This window comes from Athene noctua, chromosome 16 (genome assembly GCF_965140245.1).
Source record: "Athene noctua chromosome 16, bAthNoc1.hap1.1, whole genome shotgun sequence".
Lineage (NCBI taxonomy): Eukaryota > Metazoa > Chordata > Aves > Strigiformes > Strigidae > Athene > Athene noctua.
The window spans coordinates 15720987-15740863 of record NC_134052.1 but is presented as its reverse complement, the minus strand read 5'-3'; the positions used below and the strand labels follow the sequence as shown (position 1 = coordinate 15740863).

Here is a 19877-nt window from a genome sequence, read left to right as displayed (position 1 = left end):
GGGGCTGAGGCTGGACAAACTTTGAATGTGGAAAAGCAGCAGCTGTGGTGCTGGCTCAGATTTTCGCTGTGGTACCTCGGGGAATCATCTTGGAAGCTCTGGCAGTTGCTACCGATCGAAACAACACGGTGCAGGGGGAGCAGTGAATGGAGTTGGGAGCTGCTCTTCAATCCAAAAGGGAGCGGAACGGGGAAATCGTTTGTGAGAGAGGCCAGCAGAGCTCCGTAGCCGCTTGGGCGCGGTGGTGTCAGAGGAAGGATGCCTGAGTTTGGAACGTCTGCTCGGTGCTGAGGGTTTGGTTTTGGTTTTGTGGGGTTTGGTTTGTTTTGAAGATTGGCGTTGGGTTTGTTTTTTTGCTACTCAACTTCCATGTAAAACTGCATCTCTGCGCCTGGGGGTAAGAGCAGCAGGGTTGGTAATGACACCCGGTCCCCGGGAGGAGAGATGCTGCAGGGATCACCCAGGCTATGAGCTCCCCTGCGGGAGCCCCAGGGGCTTCTCCACCTCCCCAGCACCTTCCAGCCAGGGAGCTCGGGTGCTTTGATGGGAGGTTAATTAAACCTTCCCTTCGGGGTTACAGGCTTGACTGTTTTTGTCATTTCCTGGTTTCTAAGTGTGCTCCGGGAGGGTGCAAAGCCCCAGTTTCCTTCTGGGCTGGGCTATGGGCTGCGGTGTCCTGAGCAAAGGAGAAGGGGGCTGCATCTTCCTTCCCATGAAAAATCGGGGACCAGGAGCCTTGGCAGCCTCATGAGCACCTGCCTGCTCTGTTGTAACCAGGGGAGGAGGCTTTGGCAGGAATATTCCTCTTCTGTTTATCCCCTGCCAGGAGTCTCGGTGGGCCAGGGCTGCTCAGGGGAGCCCGGGGACAGCCCAGTGCCTCCTGCTGCCGTGGAGCCTGGAGAGGGTTTGTCCCGGAGCTTTTTCAGTAACTTCTCTCTCCTCCCTCTTTTTCCTGTTGCTTTCCTTAAATGAAACATCCTGATGTTCAATCTACACTAACGAGGCCAGCACACGAGACCCATCAGAGTTGGGATCTTTGCAGGCAGCGACGGAGCCAACAACCAAAACAGCGTCTCCTCTTTCCCGCTCCTCTGGTTTTACCGCATGATTTTCCTTTTTTTCCTCATCGCTGAGGACTTGCTGGGCCTCTTCTGAAGGCTCCCATGTTTCGGGGGGGTCCATGCTGAGCGGGTGTTATCGATTGGGGATGTGGTAGCTGACAAGAGGCTTTTCCCGGGGAGGTGCCTCCGGTGCTGCCGCCTGCCCGGGAGGATGCTCCCCTCTCCCTGCACCTCCCGTTCCTCTCTGCCAGCTCCCCGGGGCGATGCACGGGGCTGGGTGACATGGGCGGCCCGTTCCCGACGTGTTTCCAAGCCGGGTGCTCACACAGCAGCACGTCTGCATGGCCGGATCCCGCTGCCGGCCTCCGCTGCTGGGGCTGGATGGGTTGGGGGGATAATTTTGGTCTGTAACTGGGCAAGCACCCAGGAAACGGGAGATGAGAGTCACCGGGGAAGGGAGAGCAGCAGGTGCTGCTGAGGAAGCCCGAAGCCACATTTTGGGGTGTGGTGACACATGAAAGCGACTCAGCAGTCACCATCGTCCCCCGCCAGCAAGCACCCAGGGACAGGCTCACCCTCCTGGCTTGAAATGAAAACTTCCCGAGGGGATTTGGGATCTTTTTCTCCTGCCTGTGAGGAAGAGGATGGGAACCCTCATCCCAGCAAAGCACTGACCCCTCGCTCCTGCGTCCCTGGGAGTTTCCCAAACCCCGAAGCACGAGGTGACCCGTGGTGGCCGGGCAGCGCAGTGTCCCCTGCCCTCGCTCTCGGTTTGTGCCGTAACCTCCTGGTTGGAAAGGAGAGTTTGGGGAAGGCCAGAGCAGGCACCGGAATCCCTGAGCTGTCAGAAGGAATCTGTGTGATGTCAAAGGAGGGGGGGTGAGCACCCACGGTCCGGGCAGAGGAGCGCAAGGTGTGGAGGATTCATCGGGAGCGTCGAAGGTGGGGGGAAGCCAGAACGCTCCATCCTGCGAAGTGGGAACAAGGAGATAAACAGAATCAAACACTAACTGAATCAAACAATTACTGACTGCAAAAAGCTGGAAAGAGCCATTTTTCTGTGCTGGCACCACGTCCCAACCCTCAGCCAAAACCACAGCAAGTATTTTTTAAAGAATTTGGCATTTATGCTTGTGAGAGAGGTTGCACAACTGCTCCTGCTCATCCCCCCAGGAAATCAGCCCTGGGGCTGCATCTCCAGCCGGGAAGGCACCATCCAGAGGCAAGTGCTGGCCCAGGGCTCCCAGCCCGTGGCCCACTCACTGCGCCCCTGGGGTGCGAGCATCAGGGCTGGCCTTGTGCGGGTGCTGGGGTGGGTTCAGCATCTCTTCTTGGGTGCAGACTCTGTGCGAAGTGCAAGGTCGGTGCTGGGGAGCCCTGCATGGAGCCGGTGTTTTGGAGGAGGAGAGGTACTGGGTGTCCTCTGGAGGTCGGTGCTGGGGCTGGGCTGGGGCTGGGGACTCGCTGCTGCCGAAGGGATCCGGGGCTGGAGCGAGGAGGGTGTGGGTGTGTGATAAATGGCAATGACTCTGTTGGCAAATGGGATTCATCATCGTTCCTTTCTTTAAAATCTGAGTCAGAGGTTGCAGATGGGAAAGGCCGGAGGTGACACATCAGCAGGGCTGGGCCAGGGCAGGGGGGGATTGTCTCGTCCCATGTGGTGGGTTACGAGGGGGGTGAATCTTTTGGGTTCCCTGAGAACCTGCGTGCAGGTGGAAGGGTCGGTCTCGGCTCGGCAGGGTGGGTTGAGTCACGACAATAATTCAGAGGAACGATGGTGCTGGTGACTTTATTAACTGGCCACTTTGGTGAGTGAGTGAAGAAAATTTGGCAACAATCAGCTGATAACCATTGGGGAACTCCTAATAACCCATCAACGATCAACCCATCCCAATTCATATTTGTACAAAACTTGTATATGTGAATGTATTTAAGAAAGAGAGAGAGAGCAAAAAGAGGAAAAAGAGAGGAGGAGGGGTAGGAAAAGGGGAATCACCACCCTTGGCTCCCGTTTTGTGGCAGAGCAGCCAGCTTGGTCTGTCGGTGGCGGGTTGCCACAGACACACGTGGGGTGTTGCCTCTATAGAGTCTTTCTTACACCTGCAACACGTTGTTCTGGAAGGTTCTCGGTTTCTCTGGCTGGTACCTGCACAGTGGGGCAAGTTCTGTCTCTGCGCAACAACAAGAGGGAGGGAAAAAGAAACATCCCAGTGCCCCAGCTCCGCAGAGCTCGCTGCGCTTGTCCCGCACGGGGCACCCCACCGGAGGTGTCTGGGGCATCCCCTTCACCGACGGCTTCTTGGTTTTGAACGGTCCGTGACCGGGAGGGATGCTCGGGGCGAGCTGCGGTGCCCGGGCAGCCTTCCCACAGCGGCTGCGGGGTCCCGGGACACGCGGGATGGGGGGTGTCGAGCTTTGGCCCCGCCGGTGGGAAACAGCGGTGTTCCTCCGGGAGCGCCGGAAGGTGGAGCAACCGGGAAAAACTGAGCCTTGAGCTTCGAATTCCCGTTTTCCTCGAATTCTGAGCGCTCGTCCGGCCATGAAAGGGAGGCGGCTCCTGGGCGCAGCCCCCCGGGAACAGGCGCCGGCCGTGAAGGTGCCGCACGAACCCGGTTAAGAGCCGAGGGTGGGTGTGCGGGAGCGGGGGGGGCAGCGCCCCGGCACCCCCGAGCGGGAGCGGCGGCACCGACCGCCCCGCCCCGCGGGGCTGGCCCCGCCCCCGGCCCCGCCCCCGCGCCTGGCCCCGCCCCGGCGGCAGCGCGGGAACTGCGGCGGGCGGGAAGCGCCCTCACCGCTCCCTGGTGGTCTAGTGGTTAGGATTCGGCGCTCTCACCGCCGCGGCCCGGGTTCGATTCCCGGTCAGGGAAGCTCTCCTTTTTGCCGCGCTCTGCTTTTCAGCCCTTACTCCCCCCGCCGCGCCGCCGGTTCCCCCCGCCGCGCTGCGCACCCCCGCACCCCCCCCGCATGCCCGCGGCCCGCGCGGGTGGGGGCCGTGCGTGGCGGCCGTGCGCAGGCGCGCTGCGCCGGTCCCTCCCCCGCCCGCCGTCGGCGTCGCCGGGTCCCGCTCGGTGTCTGGCGGCGGCGGCAGCGCCCGAGGAAACGCCGCCGGGAACCGGGGGCCGCTTGACTCCGGGAGGAGCCGCCCGCACCGTGGGGCCGCCCCCGCCCGGGGCTGCCCGGCCCCCGCCCGCCCGCGGGGCGCAGGTGAGCGCGGTGGCGGGGCAGGGCCTCGCCGGGCCCGGCCCGCGGGTGGAGGCCAAGATGGAGCTGGGGCTGCCGGGGGGGCGGGAAAGGGGCGTTTTGGGGTGCGGGGAGATGGAGGGAGAGGGGGGCGGGGGGGCTGTGGGTGGCTCGGCGGAGTGCCCCGGCCTGGCAGGGCGCCGTGTCCCCCCTCAGGGAAGCCCCTGCCCGGGGGGGGGGGTGGAAATCCCCGCGCCCCCCCTTCCACCCACACGCGGGTTTGGGGGGGCTGCGGCCTCTGTCTCGGAGCTGTGAAGATTGAAGGGGGGGGAAAAAAAAACCAACAAACAAAAGGCCTGGAAAGGTGAATTCTAAATGAAAGTCATTTGTGTTCTGTGCGAGCCGTGATTCACGATGACTGTTTTTTTCACTGGAGGGATCTGGGATGATTTTCGCTTCCCCATCCTCACGTTGTTCTGCTTAATTTTTTTTTTTTTTTTTAAAAAAAACCACCCCATTTGTAACTGCTCAGATTATTATGTGCTTAATGAATGACGTATTAGCAACGGGAAGTAAATCCAGCCTTTATAATGAGAAACTTGCAAAGGCAGCATAATTCTGTTTATTTGTGCGGTGTCTTCTGGTTCTCAAATTAAGAATTCTGGTCAGGTTAATTCTGGTGATACGGGCTTGCAACTGGACGAAATGGAGACAACGAATTCGCTGATAACGCCTCGCTTTTGCTTTTATGCTTTATCAGTATCTCCCTGTTATACGCGTAGTGACACAAAGCCGTTGACTTTATTACTGGAGTATATTACACTGATGGAGCTGTTTCTCCCTCGGAGAGCAAGGTGAAAGCTATCCGTTTGACACAGAAAAGAAATCCAAACGTTTTTATCTTTTTTTTTTTTTTTTTCCTGTAGGTTTGTTTTTATTGGGGCATTAATTTTTGTGTGTTGTGAGACCTCGCTGTAGAGCTGTGTGTGCTTAATATTCCCCCTCCTGCGGTAAAGCTTAAAAAAAAAAAAAAGGCATAAATTTGGTACATCATCTGACAGCAGTATGAAATAATATAATTCTCCTAGCTGATGTCTGCCTCATGCCCTCATGCTGGCTTATTTTAAGGAGTTGGAAATGTTATATGTGTGTTTAAATACCGTATTAGTTTGCTGCTATTGAAGCAAAAACTTGTAGGCCGCGTTCACCCAGTGGCTGACCGGTGGTGTTTCACCCATTTCGTTGGGTAGATTAAGCTATCAGAAGTATGCAAATCGGAAAGGATTTCCTTCTGAAATGCGTCAGGATTGTACCTATTGAAATTCTTGAATAGTAGCAGCCACCTTGGAGTGGAATTTATTCCTTTGACCACAATTTCAGTAGAGGGGTTTTCAAGTTCTCAGGCATCTGTTGGTTGCAGGCTGCTTAGGATCAGTGTTTGCATTTTGTTTGCTTTCAGTAAAAAATGAGAGTCCTAATCTGACTAAGAGATCCCGAGAAACAGATGCCAAATTCATTTGCATGAATGAATTAGCTCTAATAATTCAAGTACGCTGTGCTCTGGGAGGGAGAAAAGAGGGGAAGCAAAAGCTGGAGTCGAAGAGAAATTGACTTTAATATATGGAGTGTAGGATGAAAATAAGTTTATTTTTATTGAGCAGCTTCCTGTGGTTTTCTCTAAGGACTGTGGAGAAACCTGTCATGATGCTGGCCGTGCAGAACCTGCTTTGTGGATATCCCTGAGTTTGGAGAGGAGATTTTACTTACATCAAACAGCTTTTTATAAACATGAATAAACGCTTCTTTCCCTCTCTCCTTTATTTCATTTTAGTGATGGTCCACGGCATTTAAATGAAAGGGGAGATGCTGCGACGTGGTCATTTTTCTCCTAAATTTTTGATCCATCGTATTGATAAATTGCAGCTGTAGGTTCAGAGTGATGGTGCGACCGAAGCAGAGATCTCCCAGCTCCACGGGGTGGCTGTGTGCTATATTTAACCACCTTTTACCAGTGAGTTCTTGAAAAAAGCAACATCTTTATAGTATGTTTTGTCTCATAGCGTAGACCACCTATTCATGTTGATTATTCTCAAGGGGTCTGAAGGCTCTTTCAGTCTTCCCAGGCAATCCTCCTCCTGGTCAGTCGTGGTGTGCCTTGTTTTACAGCTGGGTTGCCGTCAGTTGATGTGGTTTGTGGCTGAGGTGGCACAGTCATGGACCTGGCTTCAGTTATGAAGTTACCCAAGACGGTTGGAGCCTGCCAGAGACTCGTTTTGCAGCGGAGGATCAGAGCTGGGGGGTTGGAGTAGAGCTGTGATGTGGACAGGCTTTTCTTATTGTGCTGTATGAAGGCTTCTGTCAAGTCAGCGGGCGTGTTTGGATCTTCGTACTTTGGAAAAAATTGAGTGGTACCAGAATATGACTTGGGTTCCTAACAGTATGAACGTGGATTTTGAGACTTTTGGCCTAGTTTGCAGGTTATGCTGAGGTGGTACTCGTCAGCACTGATGCTGTTAATCATCTTATTTCTTCTCTTTGTGAGCTTCAAGAAGGATTTTTGTCTGTCTTAAACAGTGTTTTGATAGTGAAAGCTTGACTGGATTACTCGAGAAATCATGGTTTAGGTTAAAAGTTGTTGATATGACTTTTTTTTTTTTTTTTTAATTTATGAACTCAGTTGCCAGAATATCCTCTCTGGAAAAGTGAGCACAATTTAAGCCTTGGGAGGTGGTTCTGCAAATCCTCTCTGTCCATTGAATGACCTGACTTGTAACACCAGTGCTGTAATTGGCCTATGATAATTGCTGTATTTCCCTCTTTGATCGGTTTGCCAGTGTTTTCTCTCTTCTTTTTTTTTTTTTTTTTTTTTTTAAGGTATTGTTAATAACCAGATCAAAATATTTTTTTCGGTATGTTTGGGAAGGTAAGGCCTTGGCAGAAGTTTTCTGCAAAGCTTATACATAGGACGGAGCACTCCAGCATCCTCCCCAGAGTGTGCAAAATGGCATCTGCCAGCGCTTTCACTGCTTTCCCGTCAAACACACAAGCACGGGGATTAATTTAAGGTAATTTTAATACACTAACTGATCTCCGCAGCTTGATCTCGAGCCATGCAAGTCCTCTTCGTTTGGCTTTAAACCTCCAGGTTTACCTGTCTGGGTAGGAAACAAAGCAGCGCTGGGGAGGGATTGCCTCTGCCTGGGAAGATTTGGTTCGTCTACTGCCCTCCACCAGCCTGAGGAAAAGACCTTTCCGGGGAGCGGGTGTGTGCGCTTGGCGAGTCGCTTGGTTCCCGTGAGGTGACCCCCAGCTTGTAAGCAGATGGCACAGAGGGCTGCGGTGGGCCCGTCCACGGTCTCAGGAAATAGTTGTGTGGCCACCTGTGCTGTAAGACAGATGGGTCACGGCAAAATACAGAGGGATGAGGAACATGGCTACTGCTGAGGACCAGAGAAAAGCGTAGCACTGCTTTTTTGACATGAAAAAGTTGTTGTCCTTGTGCTCCGGTAACTGAAGTAATTTGAATTAAGCACTGTTGGTTCAGACGTGTCCATGTAAATAATTTTTTTGCATGTTTTAACTCTCTAGCTACCTGTCCTGGCCATCAAAGCCCTTCCACACATTCAGGATGATTTGGAGACTGACTGGACATTTGCGAAAGAAAGGATTTGGAGGTTACAAAGGAAATAGAGGGATGATCTTGGTGCACCTGGTCAGTGTATGCTGTCAGCAGGTGCCAGTGCTTATCATCTCTCAAGAGCTGTTTGTGAATTCTCACCGTTGTTTTAATGTGGTTTTTGTTCTTGGGGTTTTGTTACTATGTCAACTACTATGTGTTGGTGCTGGTTGGTTAACCAGTGAGTGCTTTTAATCTTGAAAGGCAGGACTGTGGTGCTGTATCTGAAGATTTACTTAGGTGGTCTGTTAAAGTGCTTTCTTAATAAAATCATACAAATCACAGTTGTTAGGAAGTATGTGTTTTACCTTCAGGAGACGCTTTGTTTCTTATTTCAGACAGTGTAGACTGATATCAAAGAACTGCATTCCGGAGCAAACATTCCTCAAAACATTGTTGGAATATTTTTAATGAAGTGATAGTACCTACTGAAAAACATACTGTTTTTTTGTGTGCGTAGAATAGCTAAATAATAATAATTATTGGTGTTGGATCACGGGGGTTTTAGTGCATTGTTGATGTGTAGGTTTTGCTTGGGAGAACGTGAATAACATTTCTTTAGCGTATATTCACATTCATTATGTCCTGGCAATTTCTCCTAATTGCACTTACCTTGTATCTGCACTGCACTAAAATGTGCCTTTTTTAAGTCCTTTTCTGCCTTTTTCAATAGTTCTGAAACACTTTCAGTGCCAGCACGTTGGGCCAACTGTAAAATTTCAGTGCCTTTTTCTTCCGGGTGGAAGTTTTTCATCCTCTTGAGCCCACGTTGGTAGGAGGATTGGAAGGAGTGTGGTGCCCAGCGATACAGTTGCTCCCATGTGAACGGAGCGAGTCTTCCAGGCCCCGGTTAACTTAGATTAGCAGCTGCCGTCTCCTCTTTCCTAATGTCCTCGAGAATTTTGTAACGAGAGTGGAGTTTTTCGTCGAAAGGTTGTTGTGTGCCTTTTTCTTTTTAATATACTTCAGTACCATGATTTAAACTTCGTTGGGTGAATGTTTGAACAAACAAAAAACTCATTGGCGTTTAGTCATCTTTCAACAAAGCACTTCTAATGAAGCTTTTCTCTTTTTTTTTTTTTTTTTTAATTTTTTTGGGTGGCATGATACTTTCATTAACGGGTAGTTTTGTGATGGTCTGATGGCTTCTGACAGATAAATGATGCCAGTAGATAGTTCTGTAGATCTGACTGCAACAACGGGCGGTATCTAACAGTATCTAATCCCAGCGGGGAGAAGTTGATAGAAGAGCACAAACTGGTGATCCAGCCAGCACCCCACGCTTCCCCCTGCCTGCCTTCTGGGCTTCCTCTTCCCTCCGAGAACATCTATCTGTGTATCTGTCAAGAACTGTTTTTTAACTGCTTGCTCTAGGAACACTGACTTGCACCATCCTGCTGTTGCTTTTGTCACGCGGGACTTCACAATCCTCGCTTGGTTTCATCTTTGTCTTCCTAAAGTTGTGTCAGGTGGCAGTGGTAGGGATTCTGGAACGGTCGTGGCTTTTACAGGGCAATCTGTAGAAAAAGTGAATATATAAGACCTGTATGTTAATAATATTTTGCAGTGCAGATAGGAAGAGTCCAAAGCTTACTGATCTTACAGTAGCCAAACACACAGTTTAGAAAAAATAGAAACTTGCATAGGCCTTTCTGTTTGCTTTTCCCCTTTTACGTCTTTACATTTTTGGCTGTATTTCAAATGAAAATATTCTTTTTCCCTGCCATCTGTCATTAGATATTTTATGTCTTAACAGGATTTTCTGTTACTGTGATGGTAGTATCTTAGCAATTTTATTTATGCTCAGAAATAGTTTGTAGTTTTGCGTTACAGCTCCAGTGCAAGGTGTTTAACGTGGGCCTTTGCCTCGGCTGGATCAGTCATTAAGGAATTTTCCTTATGAATCTGCTTTGCATGGCAGGAGGATTTAGGGATGCTTACCGTAAAAACATAAAAACCATAATTAGGTTTAAAGCTGCTTGTAGAGAGGAGGGGGACTTGGGAGCCCAGTTCTGAACGTTTTTGTGGGCAGTTACTCATGGCAATGTCTACAGGAATCTTGAATGTGCCAGGTGCAGAAAATTCATTCTACCAAGAGTAGGTTGCATCAAGTGAGATATTTATAATTTCAGGTTGTATCTAGCATTAGAGGATGGTACACAGTTAAGGGAATTTTTTAAAAGATACATTAAGAAATGTCTTAATTTTCCTTTCGTTGTCTGTAGTTATAATGGCTGTCCTGCTTCTGATATTTAGATGTGCAAGAGGGGGGATCAGTGGACAAAATGGGATGTGTTAAGATCTTGTTCAGGTACTGGAGCATGGCAGCGTGTCTTTGGGAGATACGTGACGCCGCAGTAACAGCGGGTAGAAGGGGAATAAAATTAATGAGTGTTCATGTGCTTTTACAACAGGCGTACCGGATCCCTGTGACATCATCCGGTATCTGTGCCGGGAATTGAAGCAGTGCTTGCTTTTTTAAGTTCTGCTCTAGTTCGGGTCCCTCACGGACGGCAGCTATCCGAGTACGGCTCCAGGTCAGAGCAATAACCGCTTTGATCCGAAGCAGCTGGACGGATCCGATGCGCCTCGGCTGGTTTGATCCACGGGACGTTTGGGGCAGGGGACCTCGCTGCGCGGCGCCAGCTCTGGAGGAGGGTGGGGTGGTTCAGCGTGGTCGGTGGGAGCAGTGCTTGCTGCTTTTTCTTCTTGCCTGTGTGGTGTAGCTTCTGCTGCTCCAAGATCCCCGGCTCGTCCCAGCACCCCCCGGCACCTCCTTGAGGAGGAGGGAAGGGACCATGAAATTGTTCGGTGCCTCTACTGGAATCCGAGATGAGCGGTTTCTTGGAAACTATAACCAGACGTATTTCCTATTCTAAATTGAGTTAGAAAACCAGATTCAATTACTGTTCGGAGCAGTGAATTGATTTAAATTCCAGGTTAATTTCTGAGTTGCTGTTCTTTGTGAACTTTAGGAATATTTTCCATCTGATAACTAACGAGCTCTGTTGAGCAGGGATGCTGCTTCTCCACACGTGTATGATCCTGATGTGTTTCTCAAGGTTATTCTGGTCTGAGCGGTGAAAGCAAAATAGAGTTTGAACCGTGTCTTTTCTTTAGAAAATTTCCTCCTTGTTAGGGTTTGGTTTGACAAAGCATTAGTAAGTCAGTCATTCTTTTGAAGGCCCTAACGTTGATGCTGGGAAATAACGCTCTTGCTTTGAGTAGACCATTTTTATCACAGAGCAAAATAAATGCATAATGAACAGAGATGTTTTGCCTGGACAGTAATTAGTGAAAATATTTATCTTCCTTAACGACTGCCTCTTTATTTTTTCCTGCAAAGTTCCCTGTTTCCACACTTGCTCGCTTCATTCTTGTTGTACTTTTAAAAATTGCCTTGGCACGACATTTGCCATTCAGAATTGACTTGGGAAAACCAGGCAAACAGTTAATCAAAAGGTGTTTGGAAGGCGCCTAGTTATAATTTCCCAAGCTTACCTCACTGTTTCACTGAGTGGTTTGGATAACAGTCAGCATGGCTTTAATTTTTTTATTACTGGTCTTGAAATGGAATATAGGTTGGATGAAATAACTTGGATGATGAAAATCCATCGTCTTCCATAGTTGTCCTACAATGCACAACTCCTTACCCCAGTTTCTTGCATCTTCTCTTCAAGCCACGTTTCTTCCAGTGACTCGTTCTGTTGTTGTCTTCCATATGAGGCCCAGTTAGTCCCTCTTGCATGTTAAAAATTCTTTCTATGATGACTTCCACTCTTCCTTTCTTCCTGTTTTGAGGCTGTTTAAATGTGTAGATGTATAAAATACTATTTTAAAATAACACTAAATGAGGAAAGGTGCTATTTCGCAACTAATTCTGTTCCTGTTAAGGATCTTCAGGAAGATGTACTCTTGGTTTGGGGAATGTGTGTAAGAGTAACACGGTTTTAATGTTGTATTAACAGCATCACGTCATGTATACAGGCAGACTGACGAGACATCTGCCGTGCTCTGATGTTAGTTAAGATCAGAGGGAGGAATAGAAGTATCACAGTCACAAAAACGATAAGGTTTTCTGGCTTCGTTCTCAGTTATTACTTTAGGTGGAAAAAAGACTAAATGTGATGATTCTGCACGCTGAAACAAAAAGGCATGTGCGTTTGGAATGGCAGTGATTAAATTACGCATCGGTATAATAGTGGCCTTTTTGTTCTAACTACTCAAAAGTGTGATTCCAGTCTGAAAACTTAGTTTATAAAATCTATATGCGTTCAGACGGTCCATTTCTCATCCCAGTCGTAATGTTAGAAAACTCAGTTACAATTAAAGTCTACAAAGTGTTTTTTCCTTAAGTGCCAGGTTTGCAAACTAAGTCTACGGTCTGAAATTCAAGCTGTGATTTTCCTGTTAATCACGAGTTAGTGGGAAAATCAGTAGGACAAATACCATTCTCAGTTACCTTATTATTTCTAAATTACGGGCTGGCTTTTTTTTTTTTTTAAAGCATCCACAAAATATTTTTGCCAGACTGAATGGCAGAACCGAGGACATCGTTTCTGCGTGCAGATTAAATGTATGCAGAGTGAGGGAACAGTGGAAATAAATATCAGTACTGTTTCTGTAGGAGTAGTATAAAATAAATCTCTTTGTTGGTGAAATCACACTGTATAGTTAGAAAATACCGGAGTTTATCTCCTGTAAGAAAATGTCAGTTTAAATTAAAACCGCTTTTAATCTACCCTGTGATTTCTTTTGACTATTTCTAGCCAAATGAGCTGGGTGGAGACGATGTACCAGGTTTTAGTTCCTGAGCACCTCACAGTCCAGACTGACTGGAATGGAGTTGTTGTACGCTGGTTAATATATTCTGGGAGTATTATAAGAATATAATTTTATTAGCAGCGTGTTCATAGTGACTTTCTTCACTGCCCTGAAAACTTTTGGATGGCCAGGGAATCAATGTGTCATCTCTCCCAAGGTGCTTTCTGCTGTGTCTTGCTGGGTGTTTACCTCTGGACATGGGCTCTGTTTTAGTTAACCTAAGAAGAAACAAAAATATTTGCAGTGAAGGCATGCCCCTCCAGCATTTCCCAGCCTTCAGAAAAGGAATTTTGTATTTTCCTGCCAAAACAACAAGTAAATGTTTGAGTCATATAAGCTGTGCTGATCGGTTCAGATTTTATCATGAAAATCTTAAGTTTTAACTTCTTTTATGCTTCTAAACACCCATGTGCTGGGGATTGGAGCAGGGCAGGTACAAACCTCATCTCCTTGTGCCTTTTAAACTGTTTTCTGTAACATCTGACACTACCCAGTGAGGAGGAATCTGTGGTATGATGATGTCCGAATGTCCAAAAGTTTGTTTGATTTTTTGGAGTGTTGTTTGTATCGATTAGTTTAGTAAATCTGTATTTATGACTTGCCATTTCACTTGCAGTTTTTTCAGTTCTGTCCCGCTACTCGGTGTTTGTGCACTTTGAGGTCTTGTGATCACTGGGGGAGTGTGGGGCCTTGTTTCAGATGACACTGGCTGTGGGAAAAGAAATTTGTGGTTTCTCCGTCAGTTGAGTTGTGTTTGGGGCAGAGATTTACGTGGGGGGCTTGGAGATGATCTGCTTGGGTTTGGGCTCACCCCCTCACCGTAGCACAGTGTTTGACTTCAAAGGGGGTTTATCCTCCAGCCTGTGTCCTGTTTGTAAGAGCACTTATTCCTGGTGATGCCTCGGCTTGGCGTTTTTTTTCAGGCTTAACCGGCTGGTGCAGTTTGGTGGCGGGTGGTACTCAGGCCAGTTTTGCAGCCCTTCAGTTCTTCCACGGAGTCTGGTGATGCCAGAGTGGAAAAGAGCATCATGCTATTTAAAAAATGTTATTGGTGTGATTATAACTTTAATCTGTTGTTTCTTGGAAGCGGTGATTTTGAGGGTGTTCTTGAAAGTTGTCAAAAATATTGTTTTCAAGCTTAAACATCTTTTATTACACTGTTTGCTCTGTCCTGGCATATTTTTCTCAGCTGCAGGACTGCAGGAGCGACTTCCCGTTGTGTTTGTGATGTTTGACTAGCGGGGAACGGGGACAACGGGTGCCTTTACGCCAAGGACCCGTCACCCAAAGTTGCTGTAGCTCTGCTGTGACCTGGATTCCTGAGCTGTTGGCCTGGCTTGGAGTGCCTTAACCTGACGCTGTACTGGCAAATCGCTCGCTTGCCAGCCTTGCAATAAGGAAAGCAAAGAGTGGTGGTTTGGTTTTATTTTGGGGCTGGGGTTTTATTGTTGCTGTTGTTTTTTTAACATTTCTTGTTAGTATTCTATCTTGCCTGAAAAGACAGATTTGTTGTGCTGGTTTTGCTTTTGTTTCTTCATGATCTAATAAAGAAGTCTTTGAATGCATGGTAGAACTAGCCCATGTTTTCTGTTTTTTACAGAAGGAAATTAAAATGTTCTTTTCTCTGGCATTTTCTGTGAGGAAGTGAAATAATGAAATAGTGAAGTCTCCTCTTCACTCTCCACAAAAGCTGGGAAAATACAGTTGAACAATTAGGAGAAGAAAGGATTTTTAGACATGCTTAATTTTTAAACTTTGCAAAAGCCAAAAATCTTTGGAAATGAAGCCTTCACAATTTAACTGAGTGGATACAAGTGTTGCTCGAGTAATTATGCACCTTCTTGGGCTGGGAGGACCCCATCAGATACATGAGGTGAAAGTAAATGGGGGAAAAATGTTTCTTTTCTGCCTGTATTATTAAATAAGCTTCACTTTTAGAGTAAATCTTTTAATTACCAAAAACTGATTACCCTATGAAGTAGAAAGAAAGGTTCTGATATTGTGGAGACAGTTACACTGGATTCCTGGTGGTTGTATAAAGGCATTTTAGTTTTTCCCTTCCTGATCTAGGCCATTTGGTGGGTGGTTTTTTTTTTCTGGAAACTTGGCTTTATAAACTCTGCCATTCAGTTCTGCTTGGTTTGCTTCTTTATTAATAACTTGTTAAGAGGATGACTTGTGTGTTTGGTAGGGAAGAGATAACTATTAAAGAACAAAAAGGCAGAGATTAATAACCTGAAAATAAAGTTTGTCAAAGGGAAACACCAGACTTGATCATTTTAGATCAGGTTGAAGGTATGTGAATTACCTTCTGCTCTTGGTACCGCCTCATCTTCATATTTGCTTTTTTACCCATTAACATAAACTATTCTTTTCAGAGTCGTTAACAAAAACTGTTCATGATTGAAACTGCCAAGAGTGTTTTATTTGACAACAAACCAATTCCAAAAATAAATTAAATGCAAAATAATTTTGGCCTACATTTTGCAATTTGTAGAACCATACTTTTACTTTATTTAAATTTTAAAGAGTGGGAAACTCTTATTTACCTTTTCATCTGCCTCCACAGTTGATAGCAGAAGAAGATAGCTGTGTTTCTTTTCCTGCTACTGTAGATGAGTAGAGAGGATAATCTCCCCCTGCCCTGCCCTTCCAGATTAATTTCTGATAAATATTTTTTTTCTTTCTCTTTCGCGACCAACTCGTAATTTGAAAGATGCATTCATGTCTGGGAAGATCACTGTGTCCTTTCTTTTGCCTCTCAGACTGCTTAGATGGCTTTTTTAGCTGTACTCTGTCACCTGACTTTGTTCCTTCTTTTTGAGCAGGCAAAAACCTGCCCCTGCTGTGAAAAGGCAGTGCTTAGGCCAGCGTTGTGTCCTTGACTTGTTGCTGAAGTGGTTTTGCATTCCTGTGTGTGTGTTGTACAGTTACTGCTTCATGCAATAGAAATCTCATCCTGACCTACGGAGCGGGCTGTCGAGCGGTTGGTGACAATTGATCCAATTTACTGAACCCTTTGTCACATGAAACAATAGGTAATTTTTCTTTCATCGCTGTTTAAAAGCCTGTAGTTGTCTTACCTACAGGTGTGACACAGTAGTCTAAATCCCATCTCTCTGTGAGTAAACCCGTCTGTTTCTTCCAAGACTTTTTCTACAGTTTAAAGGTTTAATGCTTTGACTACATTGGTATAGTCGTGAGCAATATGATTTTTTTTTTTTAATTGATACAGTTATTCAACCCACCTGGCACAAATGGAGCTGTACCTCTGTGTTGACACTTTTGAAGAAGTTTAAAATATTACTTCTCTAGAAAAAATGAGTGGCATCAGTATCACTCCACCCACAGCAGTGAATGTTGTGGGTTTTCTGATTTGTTCTAGTGAACGTGCATGCTATGAGTAGTTAAAGCAATTCAAACACTGCACAGATTTACAGAGAGAAAGAATTAAGGGTAATAATGAAGCAAACAGAATGACCATTTTTTCATGTTTGAAAATAGCTGAGTAAGCAGATGTAGGGTTTTTTGTAGCCTTGTGCAGTTTGTGACACTTGCACTCTGCCATATAAATTACTCTGATGCCACAAACAATAATTTAATTTTGCTGAAGGATTAAATAGTGGCAATGAAATCCTAAGTAGGGAATCCACTAAATAAAACAGGGTTTTAAAGAGTAATTCTTTTAGTTGAGGAGAGAGGATAGGAAACGTAAATCTAATACTTTACATTTTTTTCCCCTAATATAGAAAACATTCTCTAGTAGGTTTGAATCTTACTCTTGTGTAGGGTACAAGGTCACAAGTCTTTATAACAGGTTGGTCAATCAGACTTAAATGGCTAAATTTTAATCTGCTAAGCTTATTAGAGAAACAACACTTGTATCGCTGTAGTTACGTTTGTCACAAGTTTCAGTGTAACCTCTCTTTGCTGTTAATGATGGATGTTACATCAGTTTAGACTTAAATTTAGCAGAGAAGTTGTGTTGTCCCACATTCCATTTATTTAAAAACTCTGTGTTTCTATTTTTGAAAAACCCCCTATACTTAAGAGAATTTAGGGAAGAATTTAGTGTTGCAGTCTTTCACTGTTGGAGACTTATCTTCTGTTCCCAAAGGGAAGTGAATTTGGCCATAGTAAAGTTCTTTTTGTCTGCGAGAAAGATGTATGCATTTGAGTTAATTCCCTGGGTACTAAAGTAGCTTTACATCAGGGTTTGTATGTTAAAACAGAATGTTTTAACGGATATGAAATTTCTCACATGACCTTTAGCAAAAGGCTACAAACTGAATCGTATAATTTAGCTAAAAGGCTTTTTGTACTGTGGTACAAAAAATATAAGGAACACCAGAACACTTCCTCTGGATGCTTTAGTGAAATAGTAAGTGTTAGTGCTTCAGTTAATAGGTTAAAAATGACTATTTCAAGACGGCTAGGGGAGTGTTCACGAAGAGTACTTCAAAACAGGAGTAGTCTTCCGAGCGCACTTACTAGCCAGTTTGTTTCACCTTCAGCATTTTCATATCATTTTTCCAACGCTGATTCATTTGCACATGATGTGAGCAAGTAAGGATGTGAAAGTGAAGACTTGGGAGTTTCTGTTTTGTCTTAATGATTTTTTTTTTTTTTAAATATTTTTATTTGTCTTAATGGCAGCATTATTTCTTTACAAACATGATAACTATGATATAGCTCACGTACATGGCAGAGATGGATTATGAAGCCAGGTATCCTAAAGATACTTCTCTCTTTTTGTTAACAGCATATGGAGCAGGATGATGGCAATTCTGTTAATAGAACTGTTAAATAAAAATGGTTCTGCATCTGTCAGAGGAGGTTAGGGTAGACCGAAGAAACAGATGTGCTTTTTATCAAAAAGCATGGATTTGAGAGCATGTCTGATTTCTGTAAGGAGAAGGTAGTATATAGCTCTGGGTTAGAGGAAGAAAAGGTGCTGAGCACTATGGTCGCAGTGTATGGGGAAAATATTAGATAAATTGGATTCCAATTTGCAGGACAAACGAGTCTAGAAGAGCTGCTTTTGGTATGAGCAAAATGGTTGAAAGAGCAGGCAAACTTCCTAAGCGTGTTTCTTCATTTGTGTTACAAAACTTATCACCATTTTAATGTGTTGCTGCATTTAGTTTGCATTCGTGTAGCTTTGCTTGCTTTTGTTATCTTCATCGTTAATCTTTTTTTCTGATTTTCATACGTGCATATGTATTCTCTGCCTCTTCAACAATTACTTATTCCCTTCCTGAGATTTTTTTTTTTTCTTCTGAGTTTTTGTGGTTTTTGAAACCGGGTAAACATCCATTAATCTTGGTTTTAAACACTTCCGTTTCTTCCAGCATCTGTCCTTTCATTTTCTCGCCTTTTGTTTGTATTGTGAATATCATGTAATAAGGAGGAGAGATATTTGCGAGCAGTTACAAGCAGGGTATTATGTAGAGCTCTGGGTCAGTGGATCTGGCCTGCTGCATAATGAGATTGGATGGGTAGATCAAAACATCCCTGAGTCACTAAATTAGAATTGCCACTCGCACCAGAAACCAGGCGAGCAAAGCCCCGGGAAGGCAGCGTGCTGCGGCGGGAGTGAGGAACAGGGGGTGCGAAGTAGCTGGCACAGGTTGCTCATGTTACTTTGATTTTTATAAGAACTAGTTTCCTTTGGAATTTATTTTGGGTTTGTTTGGTTATTTTCAGCTGTAAATCAGGCTTTCTGCTGTTAATGAGACTTTCTGTTGGCACAGCGGAGAGGCTGAAGAAAATATCGCTGCTTGCATCTATATTAAAATAAAAATACTTATATATTCTAGTTCTGTACATGGCTAGGTATTATGTATATATGCTATAAAAAATAAAGACTTTTCTGATGGAGTTTTGATGAGGCCTGGGCCAGAATATTGTATTTGAACTATCCGAAGCTTCTATCCACCCATCATCGTATTTTCATTCTATGCCGAATGTTGACTTTAGCAGGATGGCTCATTTTGTCGAAGGCAAGCAAGTGTAATCAAATCTCCAACGTACATTTGGACTTTGCTTTCTTCTCCTGTTTCACTGACAAGATTTCCAGCAGTGTACATCCATAAATTGAGCATACTGTAGCTGTTTCTCAGTTTGACTGTCGACATTTTTGAAGCTTGGGTTGCTGACTGAAACAGGATTAGTGGTAAATTTAAAGATGGTCTTCATCTAGGTATGCAGGCAGGGCTTATTTAGGAAAAAAAAAAACAAAACAAAAAAGTGTATATTCTAGCTAGAGATTGAAAGAGAAGATTTAGAGTGACCAGAGGCAGAACGGGTGGACTCGTCCATCTAATTCTGTTCTGGTCCCCAGTGCCCTAAGAGGAGGTTTTTATAGGTTCACAAAAAAGGACATTTTGCATCCGAGTCTAGTGTTTAATGTGGCACGTGGTCCATCCAAGTGGGAAAGGTTAAATTCTGCCTGTAGCTTATGCGCTCCCTGCCTTTTGTTTTTCAGAAAAAGTCCTTTGTCGGTAGCTATCAAATGAACTGAATAGATCCATCAACAATAGGCTGATTATTTTCTTGTTGGTTTGTTCTTATTTATGGTTCTGCTGTGAAGATTGAGCAGCTTCTTACAGGCTGCATTAAATAAATTCAGTGGTCAGTAATGCCAGCAGCTTCCTGGGTGTATTCCCAACATCTCCGTTTGCCACACCAAAACCTTCTAGTTCGTGACAGGCGTGGGTTTTTTTAATTGAATGGGGAGTTTATTTCTCAAGTGCATTCAGAGCTTGTTCTTTGGAATCTGTTGAAAGGGTTTGGATGATGATTAAGCGATGACTTGCCGGGTAAAAGCTGCTCTGAAGTCCCACTTATGAAGTTTATTGTTCGGTAATCTAACGCATAAGTGACTTTGTGATTAATGACATGGATTAGATGCATCTTGTACCTGCTTAATGAGAAAGATATTTTAATCTGTTGCAGTGATTTTTTTTTTTTTTTTTTTTTTTTTTCCCCCTTAAATTTTTCCATAGCAGCATCTAGCATTTATTAGGCTCCTCTTGCCCATTCCTTCTCTTATTTTCATGTGATCAGTGATCTGGACCAACCTGTCTAACTTTGCCTTCACTGCAAAGAAGGGGGGGATGTTGCTGGCTCATCTT

General features: G+C 45.3%; 1 protein-coding gene and 1 non-coding gene across 3 annotated transcripts in view; both read left to right on the top strand.

The window, feature by feature from the left end:
- The first annotated feature begins 3856 nt into the window (after positions 1-3856).
- Positions 3857-3928, top strand: TRNAE-CUC (transfer RNA glutamic acid (anticodon CUC)). The gene has a single exon. It is a non-coding gene; the product is annotated as a tRNA-Glu (tRNA).
- Positions 3929-4094: 166 nt separating this feature from the next.
- Positions 4095-19877, top strand: part of DNAJC5 (DnaJ heat shock protein family (Hsp40) member C5) — a 34619-nt gene continuing 18836 nt past the window's right edge. For both annotated transcript variants that reach the window (XM_074919863.1, XM_074919864.1), the window contains exon 1: positions 4095-4265. The gene's annotated coding sequence lies outside the window, so the exon portion shown is untranslated. The remainder of the gene's footprint in view (positions 4266-19877) is intronic.